General features: G+C 54.1%; 1 protein-coding gene and 1 long non-coding RNA gene across 2 annotated transcripts in view; both read left to right on the top strand.

The window, feature by feature from the left end:
* LOC115286003 overlaps positions 1-7,222 on the top strand; it is a 14,380-nt gene extending 7,158 nt beyond the window's left edge. The window contains exons 2-3 of the long non-coding RNA XR_003905810.1: positions 5,291-5,380; positions 7,170-7,222. This is a non-coding gene — a long non-coding RNA (uncharacterized LOC115286003). The remainder of the gene's footprint in view (positions 1-5,290; positions 5,381-7,169) is intronic.
* The window catches only part of C2H10orf90 (chromosome 2 C10orf90 homolog), a 202,257-nt gene that overhangs the window by 124,673 nt on the left and 65,711 nt on the right, over positions 1-11,873 (top strand). The gene's annotated exons all lie outside the window — the stretch shown is intronic.

Here is an 11,873-nt window from a genome sequence, read left to right as displayed (position 1 = left end):
GGGGGGGGGGGTATGGATGTGTGTGTGTCTCTGCCCCTCCCTGCTCATGCTCTCTCTCTCTCTGTCTCTCTCAAAAACAAATAAATGTTAAAAAAAATTCTTTAAATAAGATTTTAAAAAATGAGCTGCAGAGAGGGAAGCCCAGCTGGGAGGGGTGAGTTTGAATGTAGGGTGCGCCGCAGGCCAGGGCTCCCACCTACAAGCCAGACTCGGCCGCCCCCCAGCTGGAGCTGCCCTGCCCCTCTCGGGGCCTCCGTGTCCCTTCTCGCAGAGTGGCAGGTGTGGACAAGCCGGTGTTTGTGGCAGCCTGGGTTCTTATGCGCCTCCATGTTGAAGGGGGCGGCTTCCTGGGTCTCGCCTCTGTGTAGGGTCTGTTAGAGCAGGAGAGACAACAGGGACTCTGGATCTTTCTCCATTAAACAGGAGCAACAATGACAATAACAAAAATGGGATGCCCACTGCACTCGACACCAACTGTGTGCCCGGCGAGCAGAGCGGCCTGGTCTCCCTGGCAGGTGCGGCTGCTAAGTTTTCGGAGAGCCGTGTAGACGAGGGGCGACTTGGCTCCCAACGCAGACACCAGCAGCTGGGCAGAGTGCGTGAGCGTCTGGGCCGGCAGCCCTCTTCCCCCACACGGGGCCCAAGGGAGTGTGTGCACCTAACGGCTCCTACACGACGGCTTTATCTAAACGAGAGACTGGCGACTGGGCGCCCTTGGATGCTGCGTCACCTGCGTCGGTCCAGCCCACAGGGGAGCCTGTCTTCCTGGCCACAGGCCCCTGCTCCAGATAAGGCCCGGCCAGGTTGGAGGGACGCGTGGTGAGAACCAGAAGCTGCATGGACCCGCCAATGACAGTCACATCGGTCCTCGGGGAGGAGGGGGAGCCACGCTGACATCTTAGGGAAAGATTTCAGCGGGCGTTCACATCGTGAGCCCCGAGCTGACAGGCTGTCCTTGTCTCGTGGAGCGTGTGGCTCTGTGGCTGGGCCGGCCGTGGCTCCGGGTCCTTCTGCAGGAGGTGTCAAAGGCGCCCCATGTGCCTTCCTTGCATGCTGGTTGCTCTCCAGGCCGGGCCTGAAAGCACACGGCTCACCCTTGCCCATCCTGCCGAAAGCTGCGTGGGCGGTGAGGAGGCTGAGTGGGTCCTGCTGCAGCTGGGGGTGGGGAGCCCACATGGGGGTCTCTTTCCGCTCGCTGCTGTCCAGAGCAGGGTCCCAGGGCCCTGCCACCCCCCTGCAATCAGACCACTCTGTGACTTTCAGTACAAGCTAACAGTGACTCTTGTTCATGGAGCTGGATGTTCCTTGACGGAGCTCACGCATCGTGACGTCATTTTCCACCCGGTGAAAGGAGCCAGCCGAAGTGGAGAGGCTATGTCTGCACGCGCGCCCCTTCAGATGTCCCCAGCGCCTTGCGGGCGGACGTCTCTGGACAGGGCCACGTGGCAGACCCAGACGGTGTCCCTGAGGCCACGCAGGCCCCCACACCGCCCACGCGTCACAGATGGGGAAGCCGAGCCTGGGAGATGGGCAGACCTGCTCAGGGTCACAGCTGAGTGGCCAGGCGGGATCTGAGCCCAGCGTCCTTGCTGCCCGTCTGGACTCAGCCCGCCACGTCATGCTGTGCCCCTTTTAAAGCCAAAGGAAAGGAGGAAACGGTGCCCTCTTTCAACCTCTCCCACTGCTCTATCTGCTTCCGAGACCCAGGCCCCTGCTCAGGCGAGCCTGCACGCTCCTCGGGAGCCCACAGAACCCCGTCCCCCCCCCCCCCGGCCCCCGTTTTGGCTGACCTCGGCTGCCCCCCAGCTCACAGAGTCTCTTTTGAGAGGGGAGGTGCGCTCTCTACCTTTCACGCTGGCGCCCCCGTGGAAGGCATTTGGTTACGTGACAGAGACCGTCTTCGCTCACTTGCTCACCTCTGTCACAGACTTCACACGAGACCCCCTCCCCCTCCCCTCTGCCCGTACATGTGGGAGCACAGGGGTGGGGGCAGTGATTATTTTTCAAAGATGCTTTTAAGATGATTACTAAAATGATCTATCCATGTGTCTATCTCTTTGCCCTACCTACCCCTTAAAGAAGAACTCTAGTGTTTGCCAAGAAGATATTAGCCAATCAGACTGACAGGAAATCAGAATAAAAGGCAGAAAATAACCCGCGGAAAGAACTGAAAGCAGGGACTCGAGGGAGTATTTGTATGGCCAATTCATGGCAGCGTTATTCATATCAGTCAAGGGCTCGAGCGAGCCAAACATCCTCAGACACGTGAACGGATAAACAAGGTGGGGTCTATACACACGGTAGAATGTTACTCAGCTTTAAAGAGGAAGGACGGGGAGCCTGGGTGGCTGAGTCTGTTAAGCGTCTGACTTCGGCTCAGGTCACGATCTCACGGTCTGTGAGTTCACGCCCCAAGGTCAGACTGTGCTGACAGCTCTGAGCCTGGAGCCTGCTTCGGATTCTTTGTCTCCCTCCCTCTCTGCCCCTTCCCTGCTCATACTCTGTCTCTCTCAAAAACCAGCATTAAAAATTTTTTAAAAAGAAATAAGGTTTTAAAAAATAAAGTAAAGAGGAAGGAAAGGCTGATGCCAGCTAAGGCGTGCAGGACCTTTGAGGACAAGCTCCGTGACACACACAAGTCTCACACTGACAGCTGCTGTATGAGTCCATGGATGTTAGGTTCCGAATCCGTCGCAGTCACATTTATGGAGACAGACAGGGGATGGTGGTTCCCAGGGCCTGGGGGATGTGGGATGGGGGAGGTCGTTTTCCTGGGCATGGAGTTTTGGGTTTACACAAGGAAGGTGTTCTGGAGACAGAGGGTGGCGTGGTGACAGTTTCACAACAACAGGAATGTACGCGATGCCACAGGGCTGGGCACAGAAGTGTGGTTAAAAGGGCACCTTCGTGTGTATTTTGTCACAGTTGAGGGGGGAAGAGAAGACGGCCCGTTAGGAGAAATGATCGAATCCACACTGCACTGCAAGAGGTCTTGCTCTGTGTCTCAGTCCCTCGTGAGGCCACGAGCTGTTCAAAGGCAGGGACTCCTACGCCCCATTCACCTTCGTCACCCTGCCCCCTCACCCAGGTCCTCAAACCGTTAGGTCCCCACGAAACGTTTGCTACACTGTCTCGGAGTGATTACTGAATGCTGTGCACTTGTGCAGGCATCACGGCTTACAGAGTGCTGGCACGTGCCCACGGTCACATTTGGTCGCTCAGCCCTTGCACTGTCCCCCAGGGGAGCCAGCCTGGACACCGAGGGCCAGAGACTCGGTGCGTCAGATTCCAGGCATCTCGGAAATCAACTGTAAAACGGCTACAAAATTAGCGAAGAGGCTTTTCAAACCTCTTTATTACCTTAATTTTCTGAGATGAAAATTAGTGTAACACCAAGGCCGATAGCACATTCCATTGTCTCTAGGGCCTGTTGTGCGTCGGGCACTGTTGCCGAGCTCACAAAAACCTTTACTCGACTCGTTTTGTACTTTGCAGCCCTACAATGCCTGTGTCCGTTGCCTCTCTGCCCGAGGAGCACACACGGGCTTGGGGGTTGTGTGGCCTGTCCAAGGTTAGAGCATTGGGACGTGGTGGCACCAAGGCATCGCCCAGGCCCTGCCACCAAAGCCCGGGGTCTTTCTCGTGCTTCAGAGATGTTATCAGGTCTAGAGATTCTGTCCCATTTCTGGACAGACAGTGATCATCAGTATTGCAGAGTCTTGGCTTGAGGCTCACTGGTTGGGTGGCCCTGGCAGGTGACTTCAGTGAGGCTTAGCTTCCTCACCTGTAAAAGGGGAGGTAATAATAGTGCCCGTTTTGAGCGTTAGGGAGTGAACACTGTAACCAGCCAGGATTGCCTTGCAAAGAGGGGAAAAGAAATCGTAGGCGTTAGGACGTCCTAGTGACACTGACCAGACCCCGAGCCCCTTGGGATTGTCCAGTGAGAGCTAAGCTGGTCTGGTGGTTATTGAAAGGCTTACAAAGGTGCTGTCCATTTACGTGGTGGCCCACACTGTCAGTGCCTTGTCCCCAGGGGTGACACCACTCTCCTTATGAAGTGGCATTTTCATCTGAAAGGCAATGAGTTATGTAGTTAGTGGATCCTGTCCCCCTTGGACTTGGCTGTTGAGAACTTGCTCTCAGGTCATGATTCATTGACGACTCCAGTTCCTTGTTTGTGTCTTTAATCACAGTTCTACCTTTTTGTTTTCAAGTTCACTTCTTTATTTTGAGTGGGGTAGGAGCAGAGAGAGAAGGGGAAAGAGAATCTCAAGCAGGCTGTGCACTGGCCGTGCACACAGAGCCTGATGCGGGGCTCGATCCCACGAACTGTGAGATCACAGCCTGAGCCGAAATCAGGAGTCAGATGCTTAACCGACTGAGCCACCCCAGTATCCCTACCTGTTCTACCTTTTGGAAAAAATCCTCATTGCTAATTATAAGCCACCTCAGATGTGGCTGGGCATAAATGATACACCGTTCATTATAATTGTGTCAAAGGCGTTTTATTAAATTGTACAAAAGCTGATTGTTCTTATAATAGCTTGCATGGTAAGCAGACTGTTACATTGCCCAATATTTTAGGTCAACTGGCTTGCAGAATCTGGTTACACATTAAAAGTGGGTTATTCACATTAACACTGTGATGTTTTCTGAATGTATGTTCCTACTAGGAGTGTTTTTAAACAGAAAAAATGGGAGTGCCTGGGTGGCTCAGTCGGTTAAGCATCCGGCTTTGGCTCAGGTCATGATCTCACGGTTCGTGGTTCAAGCCCCGCATCGGGCTCTGTGCTGACAGCTAGCTCAGAGCCTGGAGCCTGCTTCAGAGTCTGTGTCTCCCTCTCTCTCTGCCCCTTCCCTGCTCCTGCTGTCTGTCTCTCAAAAAAAGAAAAAACCTTTAAAAAATAAACAATAAAAACGGCGCCTGGCAAGAGGACCAGCATATCAAACCCAGGCAAAAAATAAAGTCGTGAGAAGCTGGGGAGGGAGCTGAGAAATGGGTGTCTGACCACAGGCCGTAGATAAAACAGCGCCTTGTCTCACGCCTCACAGTGCCCCGTGGAAAACTTTTAAACAGGGGTTGTGAGAACTCCCCTCACTTGTGGAGGCCACGGTGGACGCCCCGCCCCCAGCCCTGGTTGCCGTGTAAACGTTCCAGTGACTTCATCACAAGTCCAACCCTCAGAGGTTCTTCAGCTCAGGCGGAAGGTGGGAGCCTGCCTCACTCCAAGAGTAGTTACCGAAGTGAACGGTGCTTCATTTTTCTTTTCTTTCTTTCTTTTTTTTTTAGCCAAACACATCCTTGTCATTAACAGACCTTTGAAACTGAGTAAAATGTCTTTGAAACGCCAGTGGAATATGATAAAAGTGCCTGAGGAAGGTATGTTGTGGTTCCCCCCCCCACAGATGTAACTCTTATCAAAACATAAAATAGTTTGTTCATTCGGTCGCCATGCAGTGAACGCCCTCAGTCGTCTCCGGCTAGGTGCTGGCCGGAGATGACCTTGGTCCCCCCGGGGAGGCAGACTTGGGAACGGGTCATTACAGAACAGTGTGGTGAGGCCGGAAGGTAGTGCCAGGCTGTCAGGGGCACGGATGCGGGCTGAATTGTGTTCCTCAGAAGGACATGTTGGAGTCCTAACCCCCATACTTGGGAATGTGACCGTATTTGGAAATAGAGTCCTTGCAGATATAGTCGGGAAGAGGCCAGACTGGGTGACGGTGGGCCTTGAAGCCAGTGGCTTGGCGCCCTTGTAAGGAGAGGGGTTTGCAGACACAGAGGCGGAGGAAAGTTGGCTGTGTGACTGGACAGGGACATGAGGGTCACGCTGCTGTAAGCTAAGGGACGTGGCACTTAGCAAGTGGCAAGGGAGGCTTCTCCCCCGGGTCCTTCAGAGACAGCATGGCCCGCCTGCGCCTCGATGGTGGATTTCTGGCCTCCAGACCGTGAGAGACTACGACCCTGTCGCCGCCCCGTTTGTGATGACCTGTTGTGACAGCCCTAGGAGATGAACGCAGGCGCCAACCAGAGCGGAGGGCATGTAGGGCAGGGGCAGCCATGGAGCCCTCCCCGGAGGAGATGGTCGTGAGCTGTATCAGGGTGTGAGGAGGGAGCTGGACCCAGAGGATTGGAATGGTGGCACCCGAGATCAAAGAGACGTGGGAGTTGCCACACCTGGAAGTAGCGACAGGCTTCTTTTAACGGTATTTAGCCTGGTCTCCTGGAGCCCCGGGGGCCCCGACCCAGGAGCTCAGGGTTTTATGTGTGTTTCCCGCGCCCCATTCAAGGAAGGGAGGGCAAAGGGGGGATCCTTTCGTGAGTTTTCAAAGGAGCCACAAGGTCACCAACTGGTGATGTCCAGGGGATTTGGGGGGAGCCAGACAGGAGACAAGGCTGGTGGGGTCATCAGCTTGACTATGACCTTGCCAGGAGCAAGCAGGACTGGGGACTTAAGCAGATGGGATGGAGCAGAGCCTGTTTCATCAGCAAAAACAGGCCTGGGCTCTCCGGTGGACCCTGGAGCAGAAAGAAAGGGGGGGATAGATGAGGACACCTCGGTTTCTATTGTGGGTGATAGGAGGATGGTGGCCACTCGCCAAGGTAATGGATGTGGTTTGGCAGGGTGAGGGGAGGAGGGGAAATGTGGGGAAGGAGGAGGGGTAGGAGAGAAGGGGGGAGAGGGGGAGGAAGAGGGGAGGAGAAGATGGGAGGAGGAGGGAGGAGACAAGACAGAGGGAAGAAGGAGGGGGAGGAAGAGAGGGCAGGAGGAGGAGGAGGTGGCAGCTTGGGGAGAGTTGGCTGCTTCCCTTTCAAACTAGCGGAGCTTGAGGTGCTGTGGGGGCTGGTTCCAAGGGTCGGTGCTCGCAGATGAGATCCGGGTCTCCCCTTGGCATTGGTTTATAAAGTGAGCAGAGGCCACGGTGCGTCTGGGATCTGGCGGGAGGGCCCGGAGGGAGAGCAGGATGGTCAAAGAGAGAACCTGCAAAGGAAACCAAGACACAGTACCCAGAAGGGAGGAAAACAGAAACCCCGTTGTTCCAGAAGGCAGAGCTAGGAAGATCTTCCAGAGACACTGGGTAGCTAACAGGGTCAAACCCCACCGAGATGATTAGTTTACCTTAAATGGGAGCAGTAGTTCTGAGAATCGTTCGTTTGAAAATGTTTCTAGAAGACACGGTTCAGCATGACGAAAGCGCCTGTGAGACCAGACTGGAAGCGAGGAACGGCATTTACTGTCCTGCAGGTGGGACTCTAGATGCACCTTCCTGTCCCTGCTGTGGGGGATGGAGGAACGCAGCTACGTGAGCTCACTGAACTAGCCGAAGGCGGGGCGCCCCTCGTTTGCACATGACCTTGATGGAGCGATTGGGCAGGCAGTGCTTGTCCACGGTGTTGGTAGTGACGCCCCAGCACTGTTGGGTGCTGCGCGGGGACCGTAGGTGACGCCCTGCTCCAACCTTCTGCTGCTCGCTGGTCTCCAAATATGCTGGACTTTTCTGCTTTTCTACTTTAAGCCATTTCCACCCTCTCTTTCCCTCTGTTCAGACTATGCCGCCTTCTGTCCACCCTGCTTCTCTCTGTCTAAACTCCCTCCATCCTATAGGGCTGTTTCCTCCCAAGCCCTGCTGGGGTCCCTCTGGCTGGCAGGGCTCGTCTGTGGCTCGCGGGGGTGCAATAGCATGGGCGGGACAGCTTCTCATCGCCTTTGCCTTAGTCCAGGGCCCCCAGCACCCTGAGTGTTACAGAAATTCCTGCTCCGGACTCCATGGCTGAGGCACACCGTCCCCCAGAGAGGAGATCTGGGTTCCAGGAGTGTCTGGCTCAGAGACTCTTGATGTGTTCAGTCAATGTCACTCATTGAACTTGTGGCCCCTGGAAAGGGGCTCAAAGTTGAGGGTGAATGGCTTTGGATGAGTGGCTAAGGCTGATGGAGACAGAAGCGTGTACGGTCCCCTAACCACCTCAGGAGAGGAAACTTCTTCAGACATGCTGGTGTGGCGCCCCCCCCCCCCAGGGCCCAGAGGACTGGAGCACTGGGCACCAAGCATTCCTGACCCATAAACCCACAATGGGTCCTGGGATCATCAGGCTGATTCTTAAACTCATATCAGAATAAAAGTCAGGATACTGGTGTTCTTGATGGCTTCATTTTAATGGAAGTAAGTGGTTAGGGGTCTCATTTCGATCCCCCAGATACGGTTTTCCAAAAGCCGTGGTGTGGTTTCACAGTAAAAAAAACATGTGGTTTCCTCCCAAGGCCTTAAACTCATCATTTGTAGAAGAGCTTGTTGGCTTAAGCCCAGTGGTGCTCTTGGACCTGAGCTTCATTGAATGTCTTGGAGGTCTTGCTACAAGTGTAGACGGCTGAGTCCCATCTGAGTTTCTGACTTAGTAGATCTGCAGGTGGGCAGGTGGGACTCGAGAATGTGCATTTCCGGCAAGTGCACCCGTGATGCGGAAGCCCGTGGTGCAGGAGCCACACTGTGAGGTGGGACCCCGTTGGGCTTCCAAGAAGCAGAGCCTGAGGTAGGGACCAGGAGACACGTGGGAGAGGGCGCGGCCCAGGAGAGGCTATGAGAGGGTCAGGGAGGCCCAGCAGGGCACAGTCTGGCCCTTGGCTAACACTCTGGAGCAGAAACAACAGAGCCTTCCTGGCTTTTGTACCTCTTTGTGCCCCAGCCCTGGCTGCGGGCCAACATAGAGGAAGGTGCAGCACCCACAGAGGACTGTTCTCAGAGAAGATGAAGGTGTGAGTCACTGACTGCTACCCTCCCAACAGCTGTTGGATGGGACAGCCCCCCCTCCAGCAGGGTGCGAGCAGACACAGCCCCAGGTTCTAATGTCACAGAGGGCAAACCAGAGGCAGGGAGGTCACGTAGACTACACGAAGCAGCACAGCGGGAACTTGGCTCCGGCTGCGGGATTTCCATGATGGCACCGTGGCTGGTGTACGTGCTGCAGGTGCACAGCCCCACTCCCCGTCTGCCAGGTTCCTCCTAACCAGGACAGTTTCCTGATGCAGACTCGACTGGCCCCTGTGGGAGGTCTGGGCCAGACCAGCTCCCGCTGTGGAGAGAAGGAGCAGATGGTCTGGCCCCCGCTCGTCCTTGTACCAGGAACAAGGCCATGCGTGATCTGGTCTGGTTAACGCATATTCTGTATTGGAGACGTGAACCCTTTTCCCCATGAAACTGATGGATTCCAGCTACTGGAAAAGCCCAAACTCCTATTACTCCTGTTCTTGCTAACCTGCCCCAAGTGTCCCCCAGGCTTGTCTTACTTGAGATGCCAGCGCAGGGTCATGGGATGGCGGGAGGCTCCATTGATGGTCAGCTGGAAGGCACAGGGGATGTGCCCCCCCCCGCCCCACATGCCAGATGCTCTGCTAAGGTCTGATATTCATCATGTCATTATTTCTTAGAGGGTCTGGTTTCCTCTGACACATGGGAAGATAAGACTGACAATGTAGTTAACTTACCCCCAAATTACTTAAATTGACCAAGAGGTGAGTGGACAGGGATTTGCATCAGGGTCTTTCTTTCCCAAATTCTATGCCTTTAACCACTCCAACAATTCACCTCCTCATGTCCTTTGAGGTCTTCATATCAGGCATCCCTTTTGGTGGCTTTAGTCATAGCTCATTTTCACTCAGAAATAGGCTCCTGGTTCTAAGTTACAACTTCACTGGTTGTGTGAATTCTCGCACATATTAAAATTTTTCTCTTGATGTTCGATCGTCATGTGGCTCATGAGTTTTTGACCCCTTTCTTTCAATAAACAGTGCATGGTAATACTTATCCGTGTTGCTATGTAGACTTTATATTTGTTGTTTTGAAGGCCCTGCATTTCATCCAATGCATCGGCCTCAGTTTCCCCAACTAGCCTGTGACGGGCAGCAGTGGTCCCTAGTCCCCAGAATCGGCGGGCATCCTGCCTTTCATGGCAGAAGGGACTTTGCAGGTGTGGTTAAGACTCTTGAGAGGGGACGTGTTCCTGGGCGATCTGTGGGTCCACGCTAAGCACAAGGGTCCCTATGAAAAGGAGGCGGGAGGGTCAGAGAGAGAAGTGATCGTGGACACGGAGCTTGAGTGGCGTGGGACCTTGTGTTATGACTCTAGTGACCATCTGGGGGGGATGGGAGGTGGCACTGCCTTGGTCATACTCTTGAAGAGTCATACAGTGTGGTTTATCAGGCATTGACCCCAGATCCCACCCCGTCCAAGTACTTTACATACACGACCCTCAGCGCATTGATGGCAAGGCTGGATGGGAGGTGATCTCTGCGTTTTATGGCTGAAGAAACTCAGAGGGGACCTGTAACACCCCTGCTGCGGGGGAGCTGGGGACTGAGCTGCAGCTCCGGGTCTGTCTGGCCCTAAGCCTGTGCTGACTTCAGAGTTCTTAGCACGAGGCCACATGAGTGGAGCCAGGAGATTTCCATCTTCATCAGCTTTATTGTCAGCTCATCATGATGCATCGACCCTGCACAGAAATCCATAAGATCTTTCAGGTCTTATATTTGTGCTTCGTGGAAAGTAATCTCTGCACATCATCTTGGATGACTGTCTGTGTCACTCAGTAACGGGCAGAGATGGCGGTGCGGCCACACGTCTGGTGGAGCTGATGGAGGCTCTGTCGTCACCAAGGATGAGATGGGAAGGAGCAGGCTTTCGATGGGTCCCTGGTGCTTCTTAAGGTTCCCATGGACCGTGCCCTGATCCCCTTGCAGACCTGCCCAGATTCCACGTACTATAGTGTATCATTTTCTCTGTAGAATGCTTTAAATTATGTGAGCTATTTGGATTATATGTAAATTTAAAAAATTTTTTAAATTTATTTGTGAGAGAGAGAGAGAGAGAGAGAGAGTGTGAGCAGGGAAGGGGCAGAGAGAGGGAGACAGAATCCAAAGCAGGCTCCAGGCTCTGAGCTGCCAGCACAGAGCCCAATGCGGGGTTCGAACTCACAGACCGCAAGATTTTGACCTGAGCCGAACTTGGATGCTCAACCGACTGAGCCCCCCAGGCGCCCCTATGTAAATTTTTACTAAGCCCTTCTCATGAGTTGATGCAGAGCTGCTTCTCTACCTTCTCTAACTTAGAGAAGCTCATCATCAGCATAGCTGTAGGGGAACAAGTCTTCATAGGCTGTGGAAAAGTCACTTCCCCCACAGTATCTGCGTTGTGAGGGCGGCCTTGCTCCTTGGGCTGCAGAGACCGGGCCACGTAGACACATCTCTTTACTCACCCTCCTGTGTTTGATACGCTTTCCGGCGTTAGCAGCAGGCGCCCAGGCAGGCGTCATCACGCTGCCCGGTTTTGTATTCTGTTCGGGGCTCCGGAGTGGGTACGGGGTGGCTTTGGTAGACAGGGAGATTCCACAGAGCAGCTCCACAGACTTGTCCTCCGAGCTCGTGGATGGTGGGGCCAGAACTGGAACCCAGGTTCACAGTCCTCGGCCCCCTGCACTTGGATCTCATGATATGCTCTGCGACCAGTGTGGCGCGTGTCTCTGGGAAGGCCCCCTCCCCAGCGTCTCACTTGTCCCCCTAGTATTGTTATCCTCAGCCGTTCCAAAGCGGTTTCAGTATCAGCGTCCAGGGCACTCACAGCTCCTCCGAGCACTGTTGTGTTAGGAGGTTAGATGAAAGTTGGTCTTACAGTTTCAGCCTTTTCTTAACTCTGTGGGGCTGCGAACCCCTTATGTGTGATTTTCTCTCCTGCGGGGTGTACGCTCAGGATGAGGGAGAATGTGAGCGGTCTGAACTTGATCAATTATTACCGAATCTAGGAATATAAACAACAGCATGGAAGAAGGAACCTTGCAGCCTAATTATAAACTAAATAATAATAAACCCAGAGAGCCTCAGTGGAGC

The sequence above is a fragment of the Suricata suricatta genome, chromosome 2, assembly GCF_006229205.1.
Source record: "Suricata suricatta isolate VVHF042 chromosome 2, meerkat_22Aug2017_6uvM2_HiC, whole genome shotgun sequence".
In the NCBI taxonomy this organism is placed as follows: Eukaryota; Metazoa; Chordata; class Mammalia; order Carnivora; family Herpestidae; genus Suricata; species Suricata suricatta.
This window is presented reverse-complemented; position numbering and strand designations above follow the sequence as displayed.